Here is a 22596-nt window from a genome sequence, read left to right on the forward strand (position 1 = left end):
ATACTGATCTTCTCCCATCATTGCCTGGTAAGAGCTCATTAATTTATTCAACAACATCCTAGGTGATTGGAATGAATCATCATCATTGTCACTTGATCATTTTAGCCTAATTTGTATGTGCACCATAGTTTTAACATTGTAAATCACCTGGACTTGTTGTAGATGACAGGTAGCAGAAATATATATTTAAACAAATCAACAAGCAAGCAAGCAAATAATAATAATATGACACTGTTTTCTATTCCTTTTGTCAAGAGGAGTGCAACATAGAATTCTCTTTGTCATACAATTTGTTCTCTGTGTTCTCCTTAGCAGTACTCTGAGGAATATCTCACCTCAGGAGAGAACCCTTAGCACTCTTTCATATACCTTCCAGGCCTGAGAATGTGGTCCTCACCTTCACATCATAGTTTAGCGATGACTCTCCCTCACCAGCTTTTCTTGTCCTTGACCATGTAAGAACATGAGGCTTCCAAAATAACTAAGGGGCTTTGAGGGCTACAAGTCGTATCCAGTGGAGGGGTAGAAACTCTGAATGTTTTGGGCCTGGTGGACTTCTTAAGGCCTCAGTTGCTTGCAGCCCCTTTCTGGGACAACAGCTCTCCCTGTCAGGAAACGCTCCAGTCGCTGTCCAAGGTTCTGACAGTTTCTTCTCTTGCTGTGATGATGGTGCTTATCAGATGTAAGCCCTCTTTACTAGACATTTGTGAGTGTATCTGCTACAGATTCAATCCCCTGAGTATCTAACTAGGCAGAAGGCTGAGTGGCAAAGGGGGTAGTGAACTTCTTTCTCCTCAAGCAGCAGTAGCCTCCCATGCCATGTGGCAAATGTGTTTTGAAACTGAAGCAAATTTTCAAAAGCAGTTTGTGATGTGGCATGTATAAAGAGAACTCCCTTGGTGTTGTTCAAAGTAACTCTTTGGATCCTGGCCATGTGATGCCCCAGGTACAAATGATTTACTCATGATCCCTCTGTGTTGGCTATGAAAACTAGGGCTGATGGAGTTGTAGGCCAAAATGTCTGGAGTTACCGACCCTTGCTCTAGAGGTTAAAAAAATGAAGACAGAAAGACAGCAAGCCACATCTTTAAAGCAATATGTGCTTTGGGTATTGGTGCCAAAGTGTTTGTGCTTTGCTGGCATATAAATTGCAGCTTGTTTTCACTCATCTCTCTGTGTGTGACTTCATTTATTCCTTGCCACTGTGAAAATAATCTATAGTTTGTCAATGCCATAATTAGGCAAGTATAAACATTTTGTGCCCTGTTCATATTCTTGCCCATTTCAATTCTTCTTCTTTCCTAGCTGCATTGGGCACATGGCTCACTTCAAATTTAGTCACAATGTTCTGGGCACTTGTACAGAAAGGCCTGCTTTGCTGTTTGTTGCATTATGTTTCCATCCCAAATGAGAATTCATAAAAGCTTTATACCATAGCATACCATAATTTTCCTAAAGGGTTATGTAAGGTGAGATTGGCAGAGATAATAAATGTATTTTGCTATCATGGGGCAAATAAGGACAATGATTACTCTTTAGAGTGAAGTGAAAATGTTTGAACAAAGACCCAGTGTACATTTATTTGCCTGAGAGAATCATCACTCAGAGTCACAAGTAGATGGCATATAATGCCCTAAGATTTAAACATATTCTTTGAAAAGGACCAAAAACATTCTGGGAAGGCCTGATAGATATGCATTTCTTTTCTTTTCTTATTTATTTATTACATTTCTATACCGCCCAATAGCCAAAGCTCTCTGGGTGGTTTACAAAATTAAGACAATTCAAAGTATTGCATTCAGTTCTATAACCAATAGATAGAGGACCAAGAATAATTACTGTAGCTATAGCAGACAACTTCAGGAAATCCATGGGAGGTTTTCATACCCTGGACCACTTCCCTGCAGGCCACATTTCTTCCCTGTGGCACAAAAAAAGTAACAAAATAAAAAAAAAACTTTAAAAAATGGTGTCCAAAGAGCATGAAAAGAATGTCAAAACAGCCACTCTAAATGCTATTCTTTATTCTTTATTATTTTACAATTTAGGGGGCCAGTGGGGCTGCATGTGGCCCACGAGCCATGTGTTGCTCAACCAGGAGTGACAATATGCAAGAAAATATATTTTAAATTACAGTGGAAGTTGAAAGTGCTCCCAATTATAAATTATTTATTTATTTATTGCATTTTTATACCACCCAATGGCCGAAGCTCTCTTTAAAGCCATTCAAAGTATAAAACAAACAGTATACAAGCATGATATAAAATACAATATAAAAACACAACCAGGATAAAATCAGCACAGCAGCAGTGCAAAAATACAAATTTAAGATACATATTTAAAACAGCAAATTTAAAATTAAGTTTATAGACTGTTAAAATGCTGAGAGAATAAAAATGTCTTCACTTGGCATCTAAAAGAATATAGTGTTGGTGCTAGGCAAACCTCCTTAGGAACTCATTCCACAGCCGGGGTGCCACAATGGGTTTATTTCTAAAGAAGAGTTCCCATTAGTGTGGATGTTTCCACTTGTATTCAGGTAGGGATGGGAGGGGGGAATATGTACAGTTTGTGTTAAAATTCAAACTTACCTAATTGCATACTTTTGAACCACTATGTAAAACAGAAGTCAGTTTTCCTATGAAATTGGATTTTTTTCCAAATTTTGCAATGGATTTCTCTGATAAATAAAGCATACATAAAGGTGTATATTTGGAAAATAAAATAAAATATTGGTGATAGTTAGAAAACTGCTTGCCAAAACATACATATTAGACAAAATACATTCAGAAATGCATGCATTAGGAGAAAATTCCACAAAAATATGTAAGGATATTTAAGCAATCATTTTTAAAAAAATGTCTCAAACTTCAAGACAAACCAATCTTAAAAATGGAGGTATTTGCAAAGGTTGAGATGAATAGAACTTAACACTGGAAAACTGAAATACTGAAAAACATGAAATCGACAGAATTTGTTCATCCCTACATTCAAGCAAATGTGAGTGGAGGCCTCCTGCAAACTTCCCCACTCAATTACTCCATTCTTCTTATGGATCATCATGTACCCTAACGAAGCATAATGCCTGAATTAGGGATGTACAAGAATTTTATTTTGGTTTGCAAATCATGCAAATGTATCCCATTTCAATCCCAAATGCAAATGCAAGTGGTAGCACTTTTATTCCTGAATCCTTTTCAAATTCTTGAATTTGTGATCATGGTCGAAATATGCACTTCAAAATGTGCATCTTTTTTTTAAAGACACATTTTTATGCTTTATTCAATGGGGAAGATGTGCACATTTTTTAAGAATAAGCCCAGATATGCACACTTTTCCTGTTCAAATGAGCTGAAAACCAGGTTGAAAATGAAAACCAGAGCAAGTTAAAATAACCTTCAAAATGATTTTTAGATTACTCAGGTGAGCTTGAAAATTACTGGTTCTCCTTTCCTTGCCTGAATAGGGTTAGAGTGAAAACTGAATAGAATGACCTTCAACCATTTTTAAATGTTGCTGTTGCAGCAGAGAGCAGTGATATTTTTACCCCTATTAGCCAATGGAGGACATATTTACCTCTCGTTTGGATTGCAGTTTTCAGCAAATATCAAAGTCCATTTTAATGAAATTTAATGCAGCTAGAGGTATTGATTAACGGTTGACAATACAATGAAATTTAGGGAAAGTCTCTTCTGTATTGTGGGTGATAATATATACGCAGTCCTCAGCAAGGTTTAGGATTTGCTTTCCTAAACCTTCATATGCAGTTTTATCAAGGTGTGTCCTTATTTGAACATGTAACTGTGGTGTAGTGGCTAAGGCGTTGGACTGGGAGTTGGGAGATCTGGGTTCTAGTCCCCACTCAGCCATGGAAACCCAACTGGTGATTTTGGGCCAGTCACAAACTCTTAGCCCAACCTACCTCACAGGGATGTTGTGAGGATAACATGGAGAGGAGGAGGAGGATGTACACCGCCTTGGTCCCTTGGAGGAAAAAAGGCAGGATATAAATGCAATAATAAATAAAATAAATAAATAACTCTACATTGTGGGGAGAGAAAAATACCTGCAGAGATAAATAGATACGTTTTGCACATCCTTCTTCTGTGGTACTGTGAAGGAGGGTTGGCATAGTTTTCTTTTCAGCTCTTGTCAGCAGACTAAAAACAGGTAGGGGAAAAAAGATCTATAGGCTTCATCTACCACTTCCAAAGAAATTGAAAAAATCTTGGTCACCACTAGGCTGCATTTTATTCCCAAAGCCTCTAAGCTCTAATTTATTACTGGAAAAATCACCTGCGTTTAAATTATCTGTGGAACATTTCAGGAGAGAAATCTCTCTCTCTCTCTCTCTCTCTTGCTACCCACACTGTACTTGTTACAAATATGACAAACTCCCATTATTTCATTGTAAAAAGCCATAATTTAAATAATTTTTCACACATTGTAATGCTTTTCTGCATTGTTCCTAATGAAGGTTGGTTCTGCAAGATAATATGCTATTGTTGGTCGGCTTCTACCTGCTTCATGCATTTGACACCTCAAGAAGACTTGATTCATTTATAAAGAAAAGCTCTCCCACAAGTAAACCAACAAAGACCCAAAACCATACATAGAAAGAAAATGTGTGACTGGGTTCGTTATCAACCCAACAGCACATTTATATATATGAGTGTGGATATGCTGTGCCTGTGGTGTTGTCAGACCAATATTCATTTACATCGATTACTGAAAACAGTCCTCAAGTGTTGCCCCTGAAAGATTGGGCATTCCTGTTTGTTTGTTTGTTTTTTAAAATAACGCTATTTTTTTGGGCCATTTTTGGGATACAAAATAAACTTGCTGTACTCAGGCCCAACATGTAAAAAATCTAGTTAAAAATTTAGTGAGGATTATTTATATATAGAACATCAAAGAGATACTGATTCCAGTTTTCTTGTTTCATTCAACAAATAGCTCTACTTCTCATGCACACAAGAATGCAATGCATCGGAGTCAGTATAGTAGTCTGGTACCCCAATTTATTTGGTAGTTTTTGTTCGTTTACCCCACTTTTCAAACTAACTGTCCAAAGCAGCTCAGGTTACAAGACACATGTAGGCCTGCTTCAAATAATGAGAGCCCCCTCCCTCCTGCTTCCAACTGTCTCTGCAGAGGCCACCAGTGAGGGAGGAAGCAGCTGCCAGGCACCTCTCCACCGTGCCTGGGTCCAGCTCCAGCTGAGAGCCCCCTCCCTCCTGCTACCAACTGTGTCTGGAGAAGCCACCAGTGAGGGAGGAAGCAGCAGCCAGGCACCTCTCCACCGTGCCAGGGTCCAGCTCCAGCTGAGAGCCCCCTCCCTCCTGCTACCAACTGTCTCTGCAGAGGCCACCAGTGAGGGAGGAAGCAGCAGCCAGGCACCTCTCCACCGTGCCTGGGCCCAGCTCCAGCTGAGAGCCCCCTCCCTCCTGCTGTCAACTGTCTCTGCAGAGGCCACCAGTGAGGGAGGAAGCAGCAGCCAGGCACCTCTCCACCGTGCCTGGGCTCAGCTCCAGCTGAGAGCCCCCTCCCTCCTGCTACCAACTGTAACTGCAGAGGCCACCAGTGAGGGAGGAAGCAGCAGCCAGGCACCTCTCCACTGTGCCTGGGTCCAGCTCCAGCTGAGAGCCCCCTCCCTCCTGCTACCAGCTGTCTCTGCAGAGGCCACCAGTGAGGGAGGAAGCAGCAGCCAGGCACCTCTCCACCGTGCCTGGGTCCAGCTCCAGCTGAGAGCCCCCTCCCTCCTGCTACCAACTGTCTCTGGAGAAGCCACCAGTGAGGGAGGAAGCAGCTGCCAGGCACCTCTCCACCGTGCCTGGGTCCAGCTCCAGCTAAGAGCCCCCTCCCTCCTGCTACCAACTGTCTCTGCAGAGGCCACCAGTGAGGGAGGAAGCAGCAGCCAGGCACCTCTCCACCGTGCCTGGGTCCAGCTCCAGCTGAGAGCCCCCTCCCTCCTGCTGTCAACTGTCTCTGGAGAGGCCATCAGTGAGGGAGGAAGCAGCAGCCAGGCACCTCTCCACCGTGCCTGGGTCCAGCTCCAGCTGAGAGCCCCCTCCCTCCTGCTGTAAACTGTCTCTGGAGAGGCCACCAGTGAGGGAGGAAGCAACAGCCAGGCACCTCTCCACCGTGCCTGGGTCCAGCTCCAGCTGAGAGCCCCCTCCCTCCTGCTACCAACTGTCTCTGGAGAGGCCACCAGTGAGGGAGGAAGCAGCAGCCAGGCACCTCTCCACCGTGCCTGGGTCCAGCTCCAGCTGAGAGCCCCCTCCCTCCTGCTGTCAACTGTAACTGCTGAACTTTACAACTAAGATTGTAGTGCCTGAATTTGCTTTCCTTTTCCCCCTCCTCCTCCTCCCTCCCAATCCCCTTTCCTTTTGTGTCATGTCTTTTAGATTGTAAGCCTGTGGGCAGGGATTGTCAAGAAATACTTTTGTAAGCTGCCGTGAGAGCCTTTTTTGGCTGAATGGCGGCATAAAAATCCTTAAATAAATAAAAATAAAATAAATAATGGCTGAATGCATAGCCAGTATATGTGTCACTCGTGGGGGACTTAGGTGCTGTGCATACCACTTCCAGGTATTGTGGGTTTCCCATGGGCAGCTTGTTGGCAGGGCCGGTGCTACCACAGAGGCCACTCAGGCGGCTGCCTAGAGCACCAAGCTAAGAGGGGTGCTGGGTGTGTTGGCTCACGTGTGTTGGCTGTGAGCCAGCCCAGCCCGAGGATTCAGCTGGGCCTGGGCAGGCAAGATGGCGCCCCGTGCTTGCCCAGCCAAAGCGAAGCCAGGGACGCTGGGGTGGGGGTGGGGCAGCTCCATGTTTGGACTTCCGGAATGTGCCCAGAAGAGAGAGAGAGAGAGGATGTATGGGTGAATGGGGTACATGGGGTCTTTGAGTGAATGCATGTGTTCACGCGTGTGTTTGTTTGGAGTGGGTGATGCTGAGTGTGTGTGTGTGTGCGTGTGAGTTGGGGGGATGATTTGGAGGTGATATTCCTATTAAATAATGCATTTTAGACTCATAGACGTTCCTTTCCAATTTGTTTGCTATAATTGGCATGACATATTTCTTGCACTTTAAAATAAATTTAGCACTTTCAAGTTTTGTGCTTCTTATTTTTTTCCAGGAAACATATGTTCTTAAAAATCAAAGTTGGTATTTATTTTTGGGTGGTGGTGGTAAAAGCAGCTCACCTTGCCTAGGGCGCAAAATAATCTGGCACCGGCCCTGCTTGTTGGCCACTGTGTGAACGCAATGCTGGACTACATGGACTTTTGGTCTGATACAGCATGGCTCTTCTTATGTTCTTATGACTAGCAGCAACTCTCCCAGCCTTGTAATGTATAGAGTAACCATATGGAAAGGAGGACAGGGCTCCTGTATCTTTAACAGTTGGATAGAAAAGGGAATTTCAGCAGGTGTCACTTGTATGCATACAGCACCTGGTGAAATTCCCTCTTCATCACAACAGTTAAAGCTGCAGGAGCCCTGCCTTCCTTTGTATCTAGTATAGCTCCTGCAGCTTTAACTGTTGTGATGAAGAGGGAACACCAGGTGCTGTATGCATACAAGTGACACCTGCTGAAATTCCCTTTTCTATCCAACTGTTAAAGATACAGGAGCTCTGTCCTCCTTTCCATATGGTTACTCTATACATTACAAGGCTGGGAGAGTTGCTGCTAGTCATAAGAACATAAGAAGAGCCATGCTGTATCAGACCAAAAGTCCATGTAGTCCAGCATTGCGTTCACACAGTGGCCAACAAGCAGGGCCGGTTGGCCACAGTTAAAGCTGCAGGAGTTAAAGGCCCTGCCTTCCTTTGTATCTAGTATAGCTCCTGCAGCTTTAACTGTTGTGGTGAAGAGGGAATCTTACCAAGTGTCATACAAATGACACCTGCTGAAATTCCCTTTTGTATAAAACTGTTAAAGATAAAGGAGCCTTGTCCTCCTTTTCATATGGCCACCCTAGTTATGTAGAGTCCTTTAATTGGAGATGTCAGGGATTGAACGTGAAACCTTAGCATGCAAAGTGTGTGTTGTTGTATTGTTGAGCTATGGCCGCTTCTCTCTGTGCTTCTTGGAGGAAGAGAAAGATAGAAATGTTTAAAAAAGTGTTGCCAAGTATGTATCCAACAATGCCCAATGGTACATGTTTTATGCTTTTTGCCACCTATCTAAAACAAAAACACAGAGTTGAAGATCACTTCCTACACACTACCAGAATAAAGCATCAGAATCCAATTGATTAAAGTGGGATGGATATGACCTTTAAACTTTTTGACTGAGATACTATTGTTAATTAAATTACAGGCCTTTTCATAGATAGTACTAAAGAGTTCCAGTTCCAACATCCATTCTCAAAAGGGTATAAGACATTGATGGATAAACTCAATTAAAGCCTGGACATTAGAGAAGTTATCCAGAGAGCTGCACTGATCTCCACCAATCTACTTTTTAAAATTGCAATAAATATTTTAAAATAAAACCCTCATAAATTATGCGGAGGATACATGTTACTGAGATTGAATGGGAATTGGATTCAATTACTCTAAGTGAGTTTACTTTTGGCTAGGAAATGCCCTTTGTTTTCCTGACAATTATTAGTTATAGCATCTTACAGATGGATTATTAAAAGCAAAAATGAAATGATGCCTTTTCTTCCTTGCCCTTAAAAACCAGAATCGAAAGAGCTAAGAGACCCCAATGACCTTTTTCTTCTTAAGGCTTATTAAACTGTGCTAAGGAAAGACAGTTTTGCACAGCACACACACACACATATTTCTACAGTGGCAATTATTTGTTTGGCTATCAATTGGTGCTGGTGCTGGGAGCCATGGTTAATGCACTAGGCTGCATGCTCATGCATCACCATAAGCAGACCTTCTTGTCCCATTTCCCTACATATAGTATATTCTTATACATATTATTATATTCTTATACATGGACACATGGATAAGCTATCATGGTGCCGAGTTTGAGGTTTCTAACTTGCAAATTGACGGAGCTATCGAAAGGGGTGTGACTTAGGGTTATGGGTGGTGCGTTAGAGGTTAGAGCCGCGCCAAAAATCAGGGGATGATGGGACTACTTTGAGTCTGGGCGTCCATTTGGACACATGGATAAGCTGTCCTGGTGCCGAGTTTGAGGTTTCTAACATGCAAATTGACGCTATCCCAAGGGGTGTGAATGGGGTGCCCGATTTTCAAAAATTCGCCAAAAATCAGGGGATGATGGGATTGCCTTGAAACTTGGCGTGCGTGTGTATACGTCCATGAGGTGTCATGGTGCCAAACGTGAGGTTTCTAACTTGAACAGAAAAAAAAGTTGTTTACTTTTTTAGCTTTCAATGCAACCCTATGGGGGAAAAAACGGAGCTCCGATCCGGATCCGGAGCTCCGAGTGGAGCGGAGCGGAAGTGGGCGGAGCGTGGGTGGGGCGAAGTGGGCCACTCCGAAAATGGCGGATCTGTAAATGAAGTGGAGCGGGGGGTCCGTGCACACCCCTAATAATTTCCTCTATAATCCTCATCTACAGCTCCAGTACAACAGCTACACTTAATGGCACATCTAATTTGGCCCTTAATTTGTCATCAGAACTTCATTGCTTGCTGTACTTTAGCCTTAGCTGAAGGGTTTGAAACAATCAATTCAGTTAGCAGTTTTTTTTTAACCAAATACATTTGCCTGACTTCCCTCTTTGCTCACTTTGTATAGTGGATGATGATGATGATGATGATGATGATTTTTGTGTCATTGACACTGTTGTAACATTGTTTCTAAGTATGTTGTTGGCTGCCTCCCTCTGGTTGTTAGCTGCCTCCCTCATGTATATACCTGAGACCTCCCTCAGGTATAAAAGCAGGATATAAATATTTTAAATAAAAATAAATTCTAACTGTGGTTCTTGGTGGTCCATCCAGAGAAATACTTTTGTTCCATGAGAGGGAACTGTAAAAATCTGAGGAAACATTGGACTGAGATGATTTCTTAGAAAGGACTGAGAGAAAGCACAGAGAACTTGAGAAAAAAACGAAAAAGAGTTGCCCAGAAAAGAGATGTGGGAAAGGATAATGAAGGAGATAATTATGGTCCATTACCCAGCCCACAGATTTAAGCACCAGCTGTACAGTCAGTTGGTCAGCATATGTTTGAAGGTGTGGGGCCCCACAACCAGATCTAAAAAACATTTCCCCTCCATTTCCAGATCTGAGACACTCTTGAGTGTCCCAATCTACCAATTAATTCCCAATCTACCATCTGCTCAGAGAAAGGATCAGAACACAGTCATTCCCAGTTACTCTTCCAATTATTTAATGTTATATAGTGTTAACTTTGTAATGTACACTTGCATTGTCTTCATTTCTCCACCTTTTTGAAAAATAAATTATATTATATTATCTTTATGTATTTCATAAATAGATTATAATGATAAAGAACAGTGTCTGGGCTGGGGTATACATCTTCTAACTGGTTACTGTTTGCCTAGTGTTTCCTCTCACCCCACCCTGGATTTTGAAAGGTGGAAGTGGGTGGTTTGGAGTTACCGCATACCAGTTTGCAACCCCTGGAATTATCCTTCTCACCATTCCATTTCAACCAATACTCCATAATTTCTCCCACAACAACAGGAGTTACTGCGGAAAAGTACATTCAACTATTACATAGAAAAAGTTACATACAAATATACCACGCTTGCATTACCTGAGCATTTTATTCTAAGTGCACTGAATCTCACAAAATCAGAACATTTCAGCATAGCTTCCACATCATGAGGGAAATGTCTTTCACAGTGAAAGAGTTCGTTCTGCTCATGCTTCATGCTAATTCACTCCTCAAAAGGAAGACATCCTCTGGTTTGTTTGGTGTGGGTTTTTTTGGGTGGTGGTGGTGGTTGTGATTATTGGCAGGGAGGTAGGAAGACAAGCTAGCAATTCAAATGTCCAATCCCTAACCGGAAGTGGTATAGTTCAGTAACTGATGCATCCTGTGGAGATGGTGATGGTATATAGCAATCCTGCACCTCACAGTAGCTTGGCTAGCCATAATAATATCTGCCGCATTATAGTTAATGGCATTAATTTTCTAATAGCATTGTGTCATCCATCTGGCAGGCAGACAATCCCTTTCTGTCTTCAAAAGTTTTGCTGTCTTACAATGAAAGTGCTTGGTGCTGAAGAGTGCTGAAAGTAGTTGGTGCCAAGAAAAGAGCTGAATGAATCAAAACCTTCCAAAATCTATGATTAAGGAGCGGGTTGTTCTGTTTTTGTTTTTGTTTTAGATGATGTTGACCTTTGGCCCTGTTGTAGCTGCCAAAATCAAGAAACGATTCCTGTGTCATATATGCCATCCAAATATATCCCATGTCTCCATTCTTCTCACTTGGCATTCTTCTTATTCCCATATAGCATTTTCTATAATTTGATAATCTTTACTCTTCTCTCATCTTCGTACTTGCATTACAGAATGTTGCTCTTCTCCACATGAATCATTTTTCTCTATAGTTGTTGCATTAACAGAACTTTCAACAACATGTTTCAGAAGATGATTATAAATTACTGTAAGTTAACATCTTAGAATAATGCCCTTGAAAAGCAGTGGGAATGAAAACCTCCACTGTTTTCAAGAGAGTGTTGGATACTTCATGAAGAATGTCTTATTCTTTTCTTGGAAGCTGCTGTGCAGTCTCATATTTGTGAGCTACAAATGCTCAAGGCCAGTCATAGTGCTACTATTATATTATTATCATGGTATTTATTTATTTATTTGATTTATGAACAAGAAAATGGCAGTCAAGGCAGATATATATATATATATATATATATATATGATTTAAACAGTACTTTTTTAAAAAAAAATCACTAAAACATGATAGTTGTTGGTACTAAAGAGCAGATTATTACTCATGTGCCCTGATGCAGTTATGCAAAGTTGACTAGTTCGGGACAGAATGCAGATGTAACATACATTCAGATTTGTAACTAAATGCACATTCTATTGCAAGGAGGGCAGTGTGGATGTCTTAAATCCACATTCACATGCACATTTTATTTATTTATTTACATTACATTTATTTATTACATTACATTTATTTATTTATTTATTACATTTCTATACCACCCAATAGCCGGAGCTCTCTGGGCGGTTCACAAAAATTAAAAACATTCAAAGTATAAAACAACAGTATAAAACCATAATATAAAATATAATATAAAAGTGCAACCAGATAAAAACAGCAGCAATGCAAAATTTCAAATTTAAAACACCAAGTTAAAATTGATTTAAAGACAGTTAAAATACTGGGAGAATAAAAAGGTCTTCACTTGGCATCCAAAAGCATATAATGTAGGTGCCAAGCGAACCTCCTTAGGGAGCTCATTCCACAGCCGGGGTGCCACAGCAGAGAAGGCCCTCCTCCTGGTAGCCACCTGCCTCACTTCTTTTGGCAGGGGCTCGCGGAGAAGGACCCCTGAGTATGACCTTAGGGTCCAGGCAGGTACATATGGGAGGAGGCGTTCCTTCAGATAAACTGGCCCCAAGCCGTTTAGGGCTTTAAATGTTAATACTAGCACTTTGAATCGGGCCTGGACCTGGACTGGCAGCCAATGAACCTGGAGAAGGACTGGCGTAATGTGGTCTCGTCAGCCAGTCCCTGTTAGTAAACGTGCTGCCCTGTTTTGTACCAGTTGAAGTTTCCGGACGTTTTCAAAGGCAGCCCCACGTATAACGCATTGCAGTAATCCAAACGAGAGGTTATCAGAGCATGGATAACTGTAGCTAGGCTATCTCTGTCCGGATAAAGGCGCAGCTGGTATATCAGCCTAAGCTGATAAAAGGTGCTCTTTGCCACTGAGTTCACCTGTGCCTCAAGTGACAGTTCTGGATCCAAGAGCACCCCCAAACTACGGACCCGATCCTTCAGGGGAAGTGCAACCCCGTACAGGACAGGGCAAACATCACCTCGCCGGACAGATGAACCACCCGCTAACAGTACCTCCGTCTTGTCTGGATTGAGTTTCAGTTTATTAGCCCTCATCCAGTCCATTACCGTGCCCAAGCACTGGTTCAGAACTGTCTCACCTGGGTTTGATGAAAAGGAAAGGTAGAGCTGGGTATCATCCGCATATTGATGACACCTCAGTCTACATCTCCAGATAACCTCCCCCAGCAGCTTCATGTATATGTTAAACAGCATAGGGGATAGGATAGAGCCCTGTGGAACCCCATGGCTTAGTTGCCACGGCACAGAGCAATAATCCCCTAGCACCACCTTCTGGAATCGGCCATCCAAGTAGGAGCGGAACCACTGCAACGTAGCACCTCCAACTCCCAGCTCAGACAACCTATCCAGAAGGATACCATGGTCGATGGTATCGAAGGCCGCTGAGAGGTCTAGGAGAACCAACAGGGTCACACTCCCCCTGTCTCTCTCCCGACAGAGGTCATCCCACAGGGTGACCAAGGCACTTTCCATTCCAAAACCAGACCTGAAACCAAAAGCAAATGTTGTTTATCTGTACTGCCTTACTTTCAATGGACTATGCATTCAATTGCACATCCAAGTGTTCATCCCCATCACATTCTTCCCCCAATATATCTGTAACAACACAGCCTGCAGACAATGAAACTGCTAGTACAACACAGCAAAACAAAGGCCATTACTGGTTCATCTTTCCTCCCAACTCTTCACCTCACACAAACGAGGGCAATGAGAGGGCTTTGTTTGCATTCACTCAGAAAGGAATTTCCCAAATTCCTCACCGAGCTGCCATGTCCTGAAATAAAAAGGGGGGGCTTAGGTTTCCCCCTCCTCCCCATAAATGTAATGTTGTGTAAATGGCAGCTGTAAATGGCTGCTTTATGTTCACCATTTCTATAAAAGGCCTTTTACATAAAATAATGGCCCACCATTTTTATGCAAAATGGTGTCTTGCTGAGGGGTTGGGCAGCTCTGCTGCTTGCCAGGCAGCCCTGGATTGTCCAGGGAGCCAAACAGTGGCAGATAAGACTGGAGGCCAAGTGGGAAATGCAAACATGTGTTCAGTTGCTTCATGTCATAGTGTTAAACTATTCTTTTGAGGCTTGTTTACAGCACAAATATACAGCTTAAATTCTGTGAATAGAAAGACAGACATTTCATAGGGCCTTGCTAGACCTACCTGATAATCCGTGTGGGAGGAGGGGCCAGGCCATGCTAGAAGTAGCGCGGCCTGTAGGCCCCGTCCACACTTAAGACGCGACGGGGCCGAGGGAAGCCCCATCGCGTCCTCCATTTTTTTTTGCCTTAAAGGGCCATGTGTGCAGGAGCGCACCAACGGAACAGTAAGTGTTTTTTTTTAAAAAATAAAGGGTTCCCCGCTCCCCATGCCGCTGATTTCCCCCCACAATGCCTGATGCCGCCCTGCCCGCTCGCTCACCCATCCTCCCCCCGCTCGCCATGCCCTGTCCCCGCTCGCCATGCCTGTCTCCCGCTCGCCATGCCTGTCCCCGCTCGCCATGCCCGTCCCCCGTCCGCAATGCCCGTCCCCGCTCGCCATGCCCGTCTTCACTCGCCATGCCCATCCTCGCTCACCATGCCTGTCCCCCGTCCCCACTCACCATGCCTGTCCCCCGTCCGCCATGCCCTGGCCCTGTTCTTCTTCCCCCCGTCCGCCATGTCTGATGCCCCCCTGCCCACTCGCCATGCCCACCTGATCACCTGCCTGCCATGTCCGATGCCCCCTCCGTGCCCCCCGTGTTCCCCCCCAGCCCGATGGGCACAGCGCTCCTATGGAATGCTGTGCCCAGTGCATGGCTTCTCCCGGCTACTCACAAGTAAACGAGCAGCCGGGAAAAGCCACGGAAGTCACTAGACCTTCCGCAGCCCCAGCCTCAGCCTGGGGCTGCAGAAAAGCCGGGCCATAAGCAGATCCGGTTGTCCCGGGTCAAGGGAGGACTTAGCTCAGCCTGACCCCGGGATCCCCTGTGCGTCATCTGGATGCACAGCAGGGAGCCCGGGCCTCACACCGGGCTAACGCCTCGTCTAGCAACGGCCATACTCCCTTATAGCAATGTCTGTTATTTCTAAGGCCTGTTCAGAATTCCCAATTGCATGGAGAGCCTCCACACGTATAGGAGGATCAGCTTTTCAGAAAGTCACCCTTCATGAGTGGAGGCTGACAGAAGTGCATGAGGAGAGTGTCGGGGTTAGCACATGCTCTCTCCTCATGCATTTAGCATAACCATTGTGAAAATACCTGAATAATGTTCTATTCTTAAGAATATGAGAACATAAGAAGTGCTGTGCTGGATCTCTTTAAATGGCATATATGCTTTTATGGAAATGGAGACTTACAGCACATTCTTATATAAGTCTATTAAGAAGTTAGACTCATTGAGGTGAATGGGGCTTACTCCCAGGCTAGAGGATAGAGGGTTATAGCCTTTGTGTGTTTCCTTTTTGCGTGTGACTGACCCTGTTCACATGACATGCTAAACCATGGTGGTTAAGCATTTTGGTTTAGCATGACAGATGAACCATTCCTAATCACAGTCTAAACAGGCTCACTAACTGTTCATTGCAAAAGGGTTAATAGTCTAACCATGGCTTAGTGTGTTGTCTGAACAGGCCCATTGACTCTCTTCTTTTAATAGCTAGTTGACAGACAATTAGTACCGTCCATTGTTGCACATAACACACACACACACACACACACACACACACACACACACACACACACACACTGTATTTGCCCCTTTAATCTCTTTCCTTCTTATTCCCTGGCAGATGGAACTGAAATCTGCACTCTGCATGGAATTGCACATAGCCAAATCTGAATTAGAACCTTTGATTTCCGTCTCTGCATGCTACTATCGGTTCCATCCACATACCTGCCAGCAGATTTGTGGCTAGATGATGCTCTAGCTCCTAATCTGTTCCCATTCTTCACACTGCCCTTCAGGATAAGAGATGCCTTGTACCTTTGTAACAGATCTAGTCTGGTTTGTTAATTTTATACTTTTCGTGGTGATACCTAAAGTGTCTCAGAATAAATATCAAAATACAACATCATATTTGAGCACCATTAAAAGTCAATTCAAATTAAATGGATTACCCTTTTCCAAATACATGTATTGATGAACAAAGCTACTAGAGAGAGACTACAGAAATTCCAAATGAGGCTTAAATGGGTTTAGATTGAACACCAGCTCATGCTTGATGGCAGCTCTTCCATAATCTCCTTGGAAGTGTATGGTAATAGAATTGCTTTGCAACCAGCGGTGTTTTGTGAGAAAACTCACTCCAAGAATAGGATTTATTCTACCATGGATTTGGCAAGGAAATTCTGGTCTTGTTCTGTATTAGGGATGGAGAATAATTTTGTTTGTGTGTTTGTTAAGACCCAGAACTTGCCCTGTTCACACCTCCAAATGAAAAAAACAAGTGTATTTTGCAGGCAAAGCATACACATTCCTCAGCTTTAGATGCTTAGTCACAAATTTTAAGGGGGGGAAAGCATTTTGGAAAAGAATGGATTTTTATGCTGTATTCAATGGGGAAAATGTACATATTTGGGTGCACACTTTAAAAACATGCACACCAAATGCATACCTTTCCTGTTCAAACAGGGTGGGGAAAATTCAAAATTAGGAATGGACACGAACTGGATGAACTTTGACGTGGAAATCAGACAGAAAATAAGTTAAGTGCACTATGCACTACGTCTGGGAAGGTGGAAATCAGACAACCATGATGAGTTTGCACCTCACTGATTTTTCCAATCAGCTTTATTACCTCGGCTGTGGAATGAGCTCCCTAGAGAGATTTGCCTGGCACCTATATTGTACTCCTTTCAGCACCAGGTGAAGACTCAGTGTGTGTGTGTGTGTGTGTGTGTGTGTGTGTGTGTGTAATTTCCCCCCAACATTTTATCATTTTAGAATCCTAGGCCATGGCTAGACCTGGTGTTATCCTGGGGATCGCCCCGGGATCATCCCTGTGCATCCACATGACGCACAGGGGATCCTGGGGGCAGGGAGAGATGATCCCTCCCTTTCCCTGGCTTTAATTCCAGCTTTTCCTGTGGCCTTGGAATGTGTGGGCAGCCATTCCAGTTTGTTCCCGGCTCCTCGCAAGTAAATGTTGGGAGCCGGGAACCGGGCATCGGGCATGGAGTTCTTCTGGAGCTCTGTGCCCATTGGAGGGGGGGAGTGTGAGGATTGTGTTTTTTTTTTTAAAAAAAAACCTTTTCGAAGGAGCGCTCCTGCACTCATCTTGAATGTTTTAAAAATGGCAGCCACAATGTCCTCCGTCCTCCTGAGATGTTGCGCGCCACATGTAGACTGAGGGGGAGGCTATCACAATCACCATATCGTGAGATCCTCCCCTCTCCCTCTGTGGTGTAGACATGCCCCTAGTCTTTTAGCTCTACTATTTTATATCTGTATTTTAAATCTCTGCATTGCTGCTAGGTTTTATTCTGGTTATACTTTCATATTGTGGTTTAAACTTTCATATTTTATGCTGTACCTTGTGGTTTTAATTTTTGTGAACCGCCCAGAGAGCTTTGGCTATTGGGTGGTATAGAAACAAAATGAAATAAAAAATACATAAATAAATCACAATCATCTCCAGACTCCACTTTGGCCTTGTGATTTACATTTGCCTTCCTCACTTAGGATTTGACTGTTATCACAATGACCTAGGAAGACATGAAACCTTAATTATTATTTTTTTAAGTCAAACCTTGTTCTACATAAAGTTCCTAAGCAATCAAAAGGTTAAAAGAGATTATTGCTGATAATTCATACACCCATGGCATGTAAAGAGGATTATACAATGAATAAAAGATAAATGCCTCTGGTTTTATTTTATTTTATTTATTTATTTTAAAAAAGATTAACATGAAATGTGAAGCGTATTACCATATGAAAGTTATCAGCACACATACTCCATCCCCAGTGTGCTTGAAGCATGATTGTCTAAAGAACTTAAACACATGATCAGGCTGAAGAAAAAGCATTTATAATTTAAATTAACATAATCAGCACTTGTCCTGGTAAGCATTCAATTTTGCTTTTAAGTGCTTTTAATTATTAAAGAGAGTGAAGTTAACATGGCAGTGGGGCTTTGTAAAAACAATAGATACAAATAAGATTATAAAGAGCTCAAGAGTTAAAAAGATGAAATGTCAAATACTGATTGTGTTGCTTTATACTTGTCAGTTTTCTTAGGGAAAAAAATGAGAAGTATTTTCTATCAGGAGAGTTTCTACTTATCACTTCATTGTGCACAGCATCTGGTCAATGTAGGAAGTACAGCTTTTTAAATATAAAATGAAATAAGTTGACTAAACTCCATTTTGTCTCTAAGTTCTAATGTGGTAAGCCCTTACTATTAGTTCAGAATGGAGTGAGGACCTGACTGGGTGTGGGAGTCCTGCAGACTCCCCTGAATTTGGCCTCCCAGACCCTGCTTGGCAAGCTACCATCCCACAATCCCCCAGTCCTTACCAAACCCTTCTGTGAGTGCCTGGCAGCCATCTGTCCCTTCAGCAAGTTGCCATTTGGGGTAAAAATGGTGACTCATGTATTTCTGTAAATCAAATCTAATGCAAATGGCAGCTGTAAAGCAGCTATTTATGCAACATTACAGGCATAAATGTGTGGTCTTCATAGAATTTTATAAATCAAATTAGAAACAGTAAACATTACTCTGGTTAGCAGCCAGAGCAGGCAAATTCTCTCTCCTGTAGTCCTCCTTCACACAGTGGACCACAAATGGTGAGAATTTGCTAGGTCTTGCTGCTACCACAGAAATTCTTGGCACATATTACAATACTTCTTTGGATGCACCACTTCACACAAAAGGCACCTTTATATATCCCTAAATTTGCCCTAAAAGCCACCATCTCCCATACTCTTGGCTATACATTTAGGGCCTTGCTCAGGCTTTCCCCACCAGCTGAGATGTGGCAAGGGGCAAGGACTTTCAGCAAATACTGTGGGAAACTTCCTCTGGCCCTGTTGTTTGATTTTCTGTGTTTAATTTGATTGGTTCCTAGGTTAATCAAGTCTTTTTGGATTGTGTTTTGATTTTTCGGCTTATTGTCAGCCACTCTGAGTTCTTAAGAAGATAAGAAGAGTCACGCTGGATTAAGGGTTCGTCTAGTTCAGCATTCTGTTTACACAGGAAACCCACAAGCTGTACTTCCTTTTATCTGACTTGAATCTCCCACCAATCAGCTTTATGGGATGACCCTGGATTCTAACATTATGAGAAAGGGAAAGAAATTACTCCCTAACACTTTTCCTGCATAATTTTGTACAACTCTCTCATGTCTCCACTTGCTCATCTTTTTCTTCAGCTGTTATAACGTTTCCTCATAAGGGAGTTGTTCCAGCCCCTTCATCATTTTAGTTTCCCCTTTCTGTTGTACAGCTCTAAAATTCCCCTATTTTAAGTGTAGTGACCAGAACTGTACGCAGTATGCTAAGGGTGGTCGCACCATAGATTTGTATAACAGGAGAATGATCTTGACAGTTTTATTTTCAATTCCTTTCCTAATTATGCCTAACATGGAATTTGTTTTTGTTTTTCAGAGCAACTACATGCTGGGTTGACATTTTCATTTTTAAAACAGAAATAAATGAATGAATAGAGTGTTTCTGGCATGGCTAGCTCTCTAATGAGATGGGGTGAACCCCTGCCTCAGGCAGCAGAGCAGGAGAAGCAGCAAATTGCAAACTGTCCCTGACTCACACCCACCAGGACAACCTGTAATCTCCGCCTTCAGCAGGTGCTCCAGGAAGCACCACCTACCACTATCCTGCCATTGTATACACAGGTGTGTGAGGTTGGCAAGACTCTCTGGCACTGTTGCCCACCCAGCACCATTACATTCACTCAGAGGGTGCTCCAAAGAGCCCTTGTGGCCACTCTTCACCATGGCATTGTGGGAGAATTCCCTCCCCTCTTCTTAACATGGAAGGTTCAGCAAAAACAGCTCCTCTTCAAATCACAAGCGGTAATTTTGTGTTAGGCCATCCATATATATATATATATATATATATATATATATATATATTCATATTCAGGGGGAGAGCTCAGTCGTTATTTGAAAGTAGTCCTTACCATTTTTCTTTCTTTTTACCAGTAGCGGTGGGAAAATTTACAAAAGGGTTTTGGGGTGGGGGAAGAAAAGAAAATAAGGACTGCCACCACTGCTGCCACTAATAGCAAAAGTCCTCCACATTTTGAAGAATGTTGGTCCCCACAATCCCCCCCCCTTTTCAAGGTCCCCTGAATTTCATATTTCCGAAGCTGAAAGTACTTTAGTGAGAACTTTCAGCTCAGCTCTATTCAAATGTGGAACTAAACCTTCAGCCGGAAATAGTGCTGTTTATTCTATCACCTCATTCTGTCTCATGTGTAGTTTGGACAACAGTCACACAACGGTGAATTCCACGCATCTATCTATCTATCTATCTATCTATCTATCTATCTATCCATCTATCCGTATGCCTGCTCCTATATTCCATGGAAAAGCATTGTACCTTCCAGTGGAATACCATTTTCAAAAATATATAGTTAATGCCAGTTTGTCTTAGCACGTTCATGGCACTTCCAAAGCAAAATCCTTCATTTGTGCATTGCTAATTCTCATGCACATATTTCTTTATATTGCATCAGAAACAATAAATAAATAAATCATCTGTTAATTCACAGCACTCCAGCAGCATTGGAGGCTTCTAAGAGAATACTAAAATGCCTGAGAACAAAATGTACGGAAATGATAAAAAGTGATGAAGAAAGTGTGCCTTTAAAATATTAATTGGCTACTAAAAACGAATGGCAAATGTACAGAACTTACTCTTAAGTTGCAGTAACCTGAAAAGACCACCTTCTGTCATTGCCACTCTTCACAGCACTTCCCCTTTGCCATCGCCTTCCCTTTGATGTGTTTTAGCCATAGAGTCAGCATCTGTGGCTACTCACTAGGTGGCTTGGTAGGTATAGACTGCTCAGAAGCCTGTGATCTATTTTTCAAGCGATGACATTTGTTCCTCTGAGTGGCCCCCTACTGATGTTTTCTCAGCTTTCTCGGATAACTGCTGGTTATTCCTCATCTCTGGAGCTCTCCTGTTTAGTCTTGTGCAGAATCCGATTGGTAGTAATAATGACTGTGCTCCAACTCCCTTTTGGTTCCATTGCACTTCTGAGGGGTTATACTTTTCTTGTGCAAAACAATAAACTTAGTTACCTGCCACTCTGCAGGCTACAGCCAGATGACATTGAATCCATGTTGAAAGAAGGTCAGTGGATGGAGTTGCATGATGTGTTCCTGCACTGTATTTTACTGTGATTTATTGCCAGTTATGTCCTTTCACCAGCTCCTTTTGCTTAAGTGCTACATCAAACACACATGGCATGTTCTGATCAATTGTAAAGAGAGGTCACAGAGATGTTGGAAGGAAATGAGATAAATAATATTACAGCCATGAGTAAAGAATATAAATGTCTCTTTGGTGACAGTTGATGCTCAACTAAAGTTTTGGAAAATGAAAACAAAACCAGAAACCAGCATTAAAAATACAGAACTTTAACTCACCCAATGATTTGCAAATCAGATCTTAATCTGAAAGGTTAAAATTTAGGATAATTAACAACATGTGACATCAGGGGCAGATCTACAATAGTCTTATAACGTCGTTACTGTACATTTCTAACGTTGCTATCTGTTTCGGTTTTGATCATCATGGGGCACACTATGGGAATGTACTTACGTTTAGCTTTTACGTTATTAATTCATTATTCCAGGGCATACTGTTTGTTCTTTCGTTGTAGCTGTTCTCCCTCTTCTCTGTGATTAGCCGACCTGCTCAGTTTGCTCCGCCCACTTCCTGTTTTCTTTCCTTCACTTCCCCCCCCTTTGCTAGGATAGGATGTAGGACTAGTGCAGTCATACATGAGGCAAAACACTGTAGAACAGTTGCTAAAGGCGGGTAACAGAAGTGGAAACACCCCCAGGGAAGCAATTGGCTGACCAACTCACTTTAGAATTTTCGGAGAAGAGCTAATGTCAATAGAACGGGGCACATACAATCAATACAAGCGCTACTACTGAGCAACAATGAAAGGGGACAATGAAATAAAACTGGTAAGTACAACTCATTAACAATGCTAGATACACAGGGTCATGTGACGCTGTGCGTCACAGTAACCCATTCATAACGTTAGAATAACATTAGTGTAGATTCTCACCAGAAATCCCCAACCTTTGTGGTGAGCATATTTGGAATTTTGAGAGCATTTCATGGGCACTCACACAAAATGACAGCCATAGGGCGGTTGCTCATTCACAAAATGGCTTCCATTGTGGGCATAGCCAGTTACAAAACACTCATTCCCAAGAAGGCAAACTGTTGAGACTAAGGCCAGTCTGCACAATCAAACAAGGGCTCTGTGGCTTAAGTAAGCCATAGGGGTTGCTTAAATTGGCAACGTGTGCATGCAAGGCAGCATTAGCCTAATTACCCACCCTGGGCACAGCTTGCCGTGTTGTTTGAAACTGGGAGGCAGGGTTTGTTTGAGCGGAAAACAACCC

The sequence above is a fragment of the Elgaria multicarinata genome, chromosome 10 (genome assembly GCF_023053635.1).
Source record: "Elgaria multicarinata webbii isolate HBS135686 ecotype San Diego chromosome 10, rElgMul1.1.pri, whole genome shotgun sequence".
NCBI lineage: Eukaryota > Metazoa > Chordata > Lepidosauria > Squamata > Anguidae > Elgaria > Elgaria multicarinata.